Source organism: Capsicum annuum, chromosome 8 (assembly GCF_002878395.1).
Source record: "Capsicum annuum cultivar UCD-10X-F1 chromosome 8, UCD10Xv1.1, whole genome shotgun sequence".
Classification (NCBI taxonomy): domain Eukaryota; kingdom Viridiplantae; phylum Streptophyta; class Magnoliopsida; order Solanales; family Solanaceae; genus Capsicum; species Capsicum annuum.
The window spans coordinates 160,758,333-160,765,910 of record NC_061118.1 but is presented as its reverse complement, the minus strand read 5'-3'; positions in this window follow the sequence as shown (position 1 = coordinate 160,765,910).

The window sequence follows — 7,578 nt, the reverse complement described above, 5'->3', positions numbered from 1 at the left end:
TAGCAGATATCTTGTCATCTATATTGGAGAAGAGCGATCAACAGAAAGGCTGAGAGATTGAGCTCGTTTGATTTGTGCACTAACTTGGTCATATTTTCTTGATAGGGTAATTAGCTTGGAGTTACTTAACATTTGATAGGCTTGGTAGAGTTCGTTTAGATCACACGTTACGTAACTCCATGCTTATTAATTTATCAAATTAGTTGAGCAAGATGTATTGAGCAACACTCGATAAAAGTATGTTGTTCAACTATTGAGATCACATCTTCAACGTGCATCAACACATTTTGACCTAAAACTAACACAACAACCCTCCATGTATCCTTTAAGGCTTCTGAAGAAAGTGTTCTGAAGGGCACCTTAACACAACTTTGAAGGTGGTGTCCTTGATCGAACTCACAAGAGATGAGGAACTCCTTACCAACTTTGAAGACGACAACGATCATCTTGAATACAGAATCAGCAAGCTGGAGGCAAGCTTGAAAATTATCAGGATTCACATACTACAGCAAGCATCTGATCTTCTCCAAGGAATGTTGAAAGCATGGTAAGATAAGAAAACACAATTAATTATAACCACATTGCTAATGAAATAATGATACTCAATTTGCCTTTCAATCTCAGTTGTGGTTTCGATCAGGTCAACGACAGTAGACCTGATCGGAAACACAAACAAGAAGGCATAGGATGAAATTTTAAATTGAAAAATTGTTGCCTTCGCGTAGATTCCTTATTTTAACAGCAATTATTGTTGGTGTAAGTTTTCTAGACTTGCTGTACATCATTTCAACCCTCGATGCCCGTAAAGATGCTTTGTTGGTCTTCTTCTATTTTCTATCTAGGTGATAATACCAACCACGAAGCTTCCTAGCAAAGTGTTCATCTGCATTATTTTTTTCAGAGAGACAACAGACGAAATTACATTACCGGATCCACTTTCATATTTGTACTTGATTCAAATTTTGCATCTTCTAAGATAATTCCATTGGCCAGATTTGCTAGAAGTTACTTTCTACCCTATGTCTCTTCTTCAATTAGCTCTCAGATGATATAGTCTTCCATCAACCACCCATTTTCCCTCGAAGGCATTCTCCTACCGCACTTTCTGACGTATAATCATCACCCCAAGCGAGTAATCCAACCATATAAAATTGGGCTAGGGCAATAACTATATTGGTTTTTGGTTCTTGTTAGATGTAGTGCTAAGCTTCGAAGGCCCTTTAAGGGTCCAATGCACCCTAAGAGTTAGTACAATCGCTATTGAATCTCTTTACAATGACACCAAAACTAGATCCCTTCATAATACTTGACAAATAAACATGAGAAACAACTGACATTAAATCTTAACAGGGTATCAGAACCATATTCATGGTCCCTCATCCTTATCAGTTTGGACCTACCAAACTTAACTGTAAAATTGCAGATATCTTGTTTGAATGATTTATGACTAATCAGTAAAACCAGTATTCATAAAATCAGTACACTCTATGTGTGTTTCCATGATAACATTATCTGTAATACATACCTCCCACATATGAAATGGTTCTATCTGCATGCAACTTCTTTCTCTAAACCCATCTTTACTGTAGCCTCTTGTGATAGTCCAAATAAATTTGATCAACTGTTAGTTTCTTATATCTACAAAGAAGAGGAAAAAAATTGATGTCACAAAAAGAACATTAACCATCTGTTACAACAAATGTAGAATATATTGCATCAGATATGGAGTCTGTTGCAACAGATGTGGAGTCTGATGGAATACATCAAACCAGCATTTCTGGTGGTTTAATTTGTTCCAACAGTTTCTCCATCTGTTGTAACATCAACAACAACATAAACTACAAATAAAAAATATCAACAACAACAAAAAAATATTTATTCCAACAACATCATTAACAACAAAGAAGCAACATCCTTTGTTCCAGAACCATCGACAACACCACACCACACTTTCCAACAACGCCAACCCCACCAACAACATCAATAACTGGATCAACAATAAATAAAAAAATAAAATATATACAAAAAAATGATACTGCCAACAAGGCTTTTAAACTTCTCCCAACAGATGATTTTTTTCGCATATTGTAATAAAAATTCTCGATTTGTTTATTCAACACTTAAAAGTTCCTTCAATTTTTTTAAATAAATATGATATGGGTAAATAATAATTAAATAAAAAATCATATGTAAATAACTTGCAAAGGAGAAGACGAGAATAAAAGAGCAATAATAAACCACACCTTAATATCAAAAAGGGGATCAAAACAACAATTTCAGTCGAGAAAAAATGTGGATCGATTTAGATCCGAAAGGATCTTTATGAGAAGAGAAGAGAAAAGAGAGAAAAAAGGTTGTGATAACTCTAAAGAGGAGAGAAAGAAAAACATGATAGTTGAATAAAATAAACTATAACTGAAGGAAGAGAGATGAGATAATTTCTTTAGATATATTATGTACGTAGACGTGGGGGTTCTCAATATTCATTAATTTCATTAATAATTTGAGGAGCATGAGGAAGGCTAAGACTAGTGACATTGAAAAGACAAGACAAGACTACTCAATGAACTCACTTTTGAGATATCTAAGAAATATTTTTACCGTCTTTAGTAGTAAGTACTACTTGATATTATCTACTCGGACAGAAGCTTTCTTTAAAATTAAAAAAGAAAAAAAGATTTTCAAACAGATATGTAATCTGTTGCAACATATATAAATATCTATTTAGAAATCCGAACAGCTTAGTCATCTATTACAACAGATATCAATATCTGTTTAAAAATTCCAACAGCTCAGTCATCTATGATAACAGATGAAAATGTCCATTTGATAATTAATTAAATCAGATATGTCATCTGTTATAACAGATATAAATATCTGTTTGAAAATTTCCAACAACTCAGTCATCTGTCACAACAGATGCAAATGTCTATTTGATAATTAAATCAGATATGTCATCTGTTACAACAAATATAAATATTTTTTTGAAAATTTTCAATAGCTCAGTCATCTGTCAAAACAGATACAAATGTCTATTTGATAATTAAATCAGATATGTCATCTGTTACAACAGATGTGAATATCTGTTTGAAAATTTTCAACAGCTCAGTTATTTGTTGCAACAGATTTCATTGCAATTGATTTAGGTGGAACTATGGATGAATGAATGATCTCATAGGGTCAACTACAAATCCAATCGAGTCTTTGCAATTACATGGAGTCTGACGACTTATCAGAAAATGTCGTCAAATCCTCTTCAAATTCTATGTTTGCTACCTCCGGCTGACGATAAGTCCTAACGGCTTATCTGAAAGTTGATGACTTATCAGAAAATGTCGTCAACTCCTCTTTAAATTCCATGTTTGTTGCCTTCGGCTGACGACAAGTACTAATGGCTTATCAGAAAGTTTACGACTTATCAGACCAAATCGTCGGATGAAATCTTCAGAACTTAATTTCTTGCATCTTTCACCAAAAATCATCCTTCTCAACGTAGATTTCCTATATGTTCATGCATCTTGACTTTCCTACAAAATCACATGAAATACCATAAAAAACAACGATAGTTATCTAAGAACTTACAATTATTCCAAGTTAAAAGTCTTAAATGTGCTAACAGAAGGCCAGCACATCAACACCCTCAACTTAAAATAATTGTTTGTCCTCAAGCAACAACATAACACCACACTACAATGCTTAACTAAGAGGAACACAAGATACCTATGATAGTTGATTATCAATTTTAGCTCAACACACATTACCCTCTCCATGTTCAATCACTCTAAACCCAGCTGTGTAATCAATGAAGATCAACAATGTGATAGAAAAGAATCAAGATATGGCATCAAATTAGCAACAATAACCATGCATATGTACAAGTTATACTACCCAATCAAGTAAGCAGCGAGCAATGCAACCGATGTGCTCTTACAATAAAGAAATCCCTCTTCACTCATATCTGAAAGCAAGCACGTAAATGCAGGGACGATCAAGAGACACTCACTCTCAGAAAAAAGTTCTAGTCAATGTATGCCAAATACTATAAGCTTGCCCTTATTTTCATCACCGAGGCTTTCAGACAGTTAAGTTAGGATCACTATAGGACTTTTCTTCAACTTGTAATGTAGGCTTGGGGCTGGTATGATACGCAAGGATATTTAAAGTGACTAAGCCTCCTTGGTACTACACTATTTTTGGGGTCTCACTTATCAACCTTTAACTTATTTCTCTTTTTCTCTATTAAAGCAAATTCAGGCTGGATGCGGTCCTTTAGTCTTTCATTTTCTCTTTTTCACAATTTTTCTTTTCTTATTCTTTTTCTACCACACCCAGCCTTGCATTTTTTTATTTTACCCTTCTTCATACTCACTTTACATCACGCACCCCTATGATAGCCACCCTCAACTTAGGCAACTTACCTAAGTCAAAGTGCACAATGCCCAAGGAGGACCAAAGCCAAAACAGGTTCATTGTGATCCAAGTGGGAAGGTGATAGGTATAATTAAAAATAAATATAGGCATTCAGGCTCAAAATTAGGATCAAGGGATATTATTCAAACATGGAAGGTCATTTAGGCTAAAAGTGGACTAATATAAAAAATGACCTATGATCCTTTCCTAACCACTCTCCTACAACCAAGGCAAGACCAACCGGGCAAGTTCTGGATTTAACACACAACGGGAACTAGGTAGTATCTCATAAACACATGGCACAAAAGTACATCACAAGATACTACCTATCCGGTTCATGCAATTGTTAGCAATGATTATCATGTCCCTAATACTAATGCCATAAAAAGATTCACAGTAATCACATATAGATACACATCACACAGTTACAAAATAGATAATTGGAGAGGTATTTATCATTCACAAAAATCAACAAAAATAAAAAAAATATGTCAACTGCCCCAGATACTTATTTTTCTCCCAATTAACCACAACACATCACAAAACAAAACACAGTACACCTAAACATACCAACTCTACTAGGAACAAGACTCTGGGGAAAAGAGGCACGGCAACAAAAACCCCAAGTGAACATCAACACCCATAAGCAGTCTCACACTCAACTTAAAATCATGCATTGTCCCCAATGCATCAAACCAAAACAAGAAAGTTAGAAACATACCTGTGGCACCAAAGGTGAAGAGATCTGATGCCAATCACATAATACAAATACAAACAACAAAATACCTTGGGTTGCCTCCCAAGCAGCACCTGATTTAATATTGCGGCACGACTAGGTTATCTTGACTACTCAAAATTCATCAAGATACCTTGAAAGTGCTTCATCCCTAGTCCTGCTTGTGCATCTTTCCCATCTTCATAAAATAAATCAATGATCGAGAAGACACTCATCTCCTTTTGATATTTCATAGATTTATGCACTTCAAAACTAACTTCTTTCCTGTTGAGCCTAAACTTTAACTTATTCAACTCTATGTCAACTAACACTCTCCCAGTAGCCAAGAACGGTCTACCCAAATATGGGTACTTCAAAGTCTACTTCGCAATCAAGGATCACAAAGTCAGCAGGGAATATAAAATCAACCACTTTTACAAGTACATTATGTAGAATCCCAATTGGCCTTTTCACCGATCTATTCACCATTAGAAGCCGCATATTGGTGGGCGTAAGATCTCCCAAACCCAATTTCTTGAAAACCGCCAATGGCATAAGATTTATACTTTCCCCCAAATCACAAAGGGACCTTTCAAAATTAAGTGATCCAATCGTACATGGGATAGTAAATGCTCACGGATTAGCTTTCTTCTGAATAATAGATCTTGTAGAAATAGCACTACAATGATGAAGATTGTCTATTGTTTTATAGCTCACAGTCCTTTTCTTCGTCAATAGATCTTTCATAAACTTAGCGTATTCGGGAATCTATTCCAGTGCTTCAACTAAAGGCACGGTCACTGTCAATTGCTTCAACATAGCCATGAATTTGTTAAACTTGCCTTCATCTTCTTTCTTCTTTAATCATTGTGGAAATGGGGGTGGTAGCCTTGGGATTTCAATTGGAGCAACTTTTACCTCCTTTCTTATGCCTTGCTCTACATCACTAACATGCTTCAACTTAGGTGATCAAATTACACCTCTCTTATGACAAAGTAAGCAGTCATTGTCAAAATATATAACCCAACTAGGATGGGGTCGAATCCCACAGGAAATAAGGTATCACTCAAGTCTATTTGTGATTAAAATGACTGATAGATAATGGTTTTCTTTAATTGGGGGTTTTATCAATCAAACGATAATTAAAGTTTTGACTTGCTTTAGAAATCAAAGCTAACATTTCAATGGTTCAAATCAATGATAGAGAGAAACTAGGGTTGTGATCACTATGATTATTAACCCCTCATTGAATAATAGTTGTAGTACTGGATTCTCGTGACTTGTAGGAAACACCAAATTATCAGTATCGACAGTCCATCTAAGTATTTCTCAACCTACCTAGATGTTGTGCTCTCTAATTCTCTCAAACTTAAGAAAACCTTCTATTCACACTGATTTTATCTCGAGTTGATTAATTTTGTTACAACATTAATCATTAGATGGAAAATTAACCTTCCCAAATCCTCATTGATAATTCACTACCTTTAGTTTATTTCTCAGTTCAAGCAAGCAAACATAAGGCTAGATCTATTATTTGCAACCAATAGAAAACAATCATTACAAATGAATTATCAAGATGTTCCCACAGTCACTCAAACCCTAACCAACTATTAAATCCATAGAGGAATAATCATAGATCCCATAACCCTAGTTACGGGTTTTAGTTCCACATGAAAAAGAAAGAGATAGCAACAATTGTATTCCTTATTTAGAGAAATTAAACTTACAAAAGATGAAGTCTGAAGTTGATTCTCTTCCCAGTTCAAGAAAAAGTTTCCACAACCCAATCACAGAGTTGAAAATTGAATTCTCAGTTAAGAGGCCCAAAAAGAAGTGACTTTGCCTTTGGAATAAGTTTCAGATCTTGAATGAAATCCTAAAAGCTGATATTTATATCTGTAACTTAAAGGAAATTTGAAACTAAAAATTTAGATTTTCACTCCTTTATCTGACGACATTTATGATGCCTTATCACAAATCTAACAATATGTGTGACGACACATGTGATGACTTATCAGGAGTCTGACGACTTATCAAAAAATATCGTCAACTCCTCTTCAAATTCTATGTTTGCTGCCTTCGACTGACGATAAGTCCTGACGACTTATCAGGAGGTTGACGACTTATCAAAAAATGTCATCAACCCCTCTTCAAATTCCATGTTTGCTACCTTTGGATGACGACAAGTCCGACAGCTTATTAGAAAGTTGACAACTTATCATACTAAGTCGTCGGTTAAATCTTCAGAACTTAATTTTTTGCATCTTTCACCAAAAATCATCCTTCTCAACGTAGCTTTTCTATATGTTCATGCATCTCAACTTTCCTACAAAATCGCATGAAATACCATAAAAAACCATGATAGTTACCTAGGAACTTATAATTATTCCAAGTTTAAAGTTTTAAATGTGCTAACAAAAGGCCAACACATCACATGGCGTTGGTATTACACT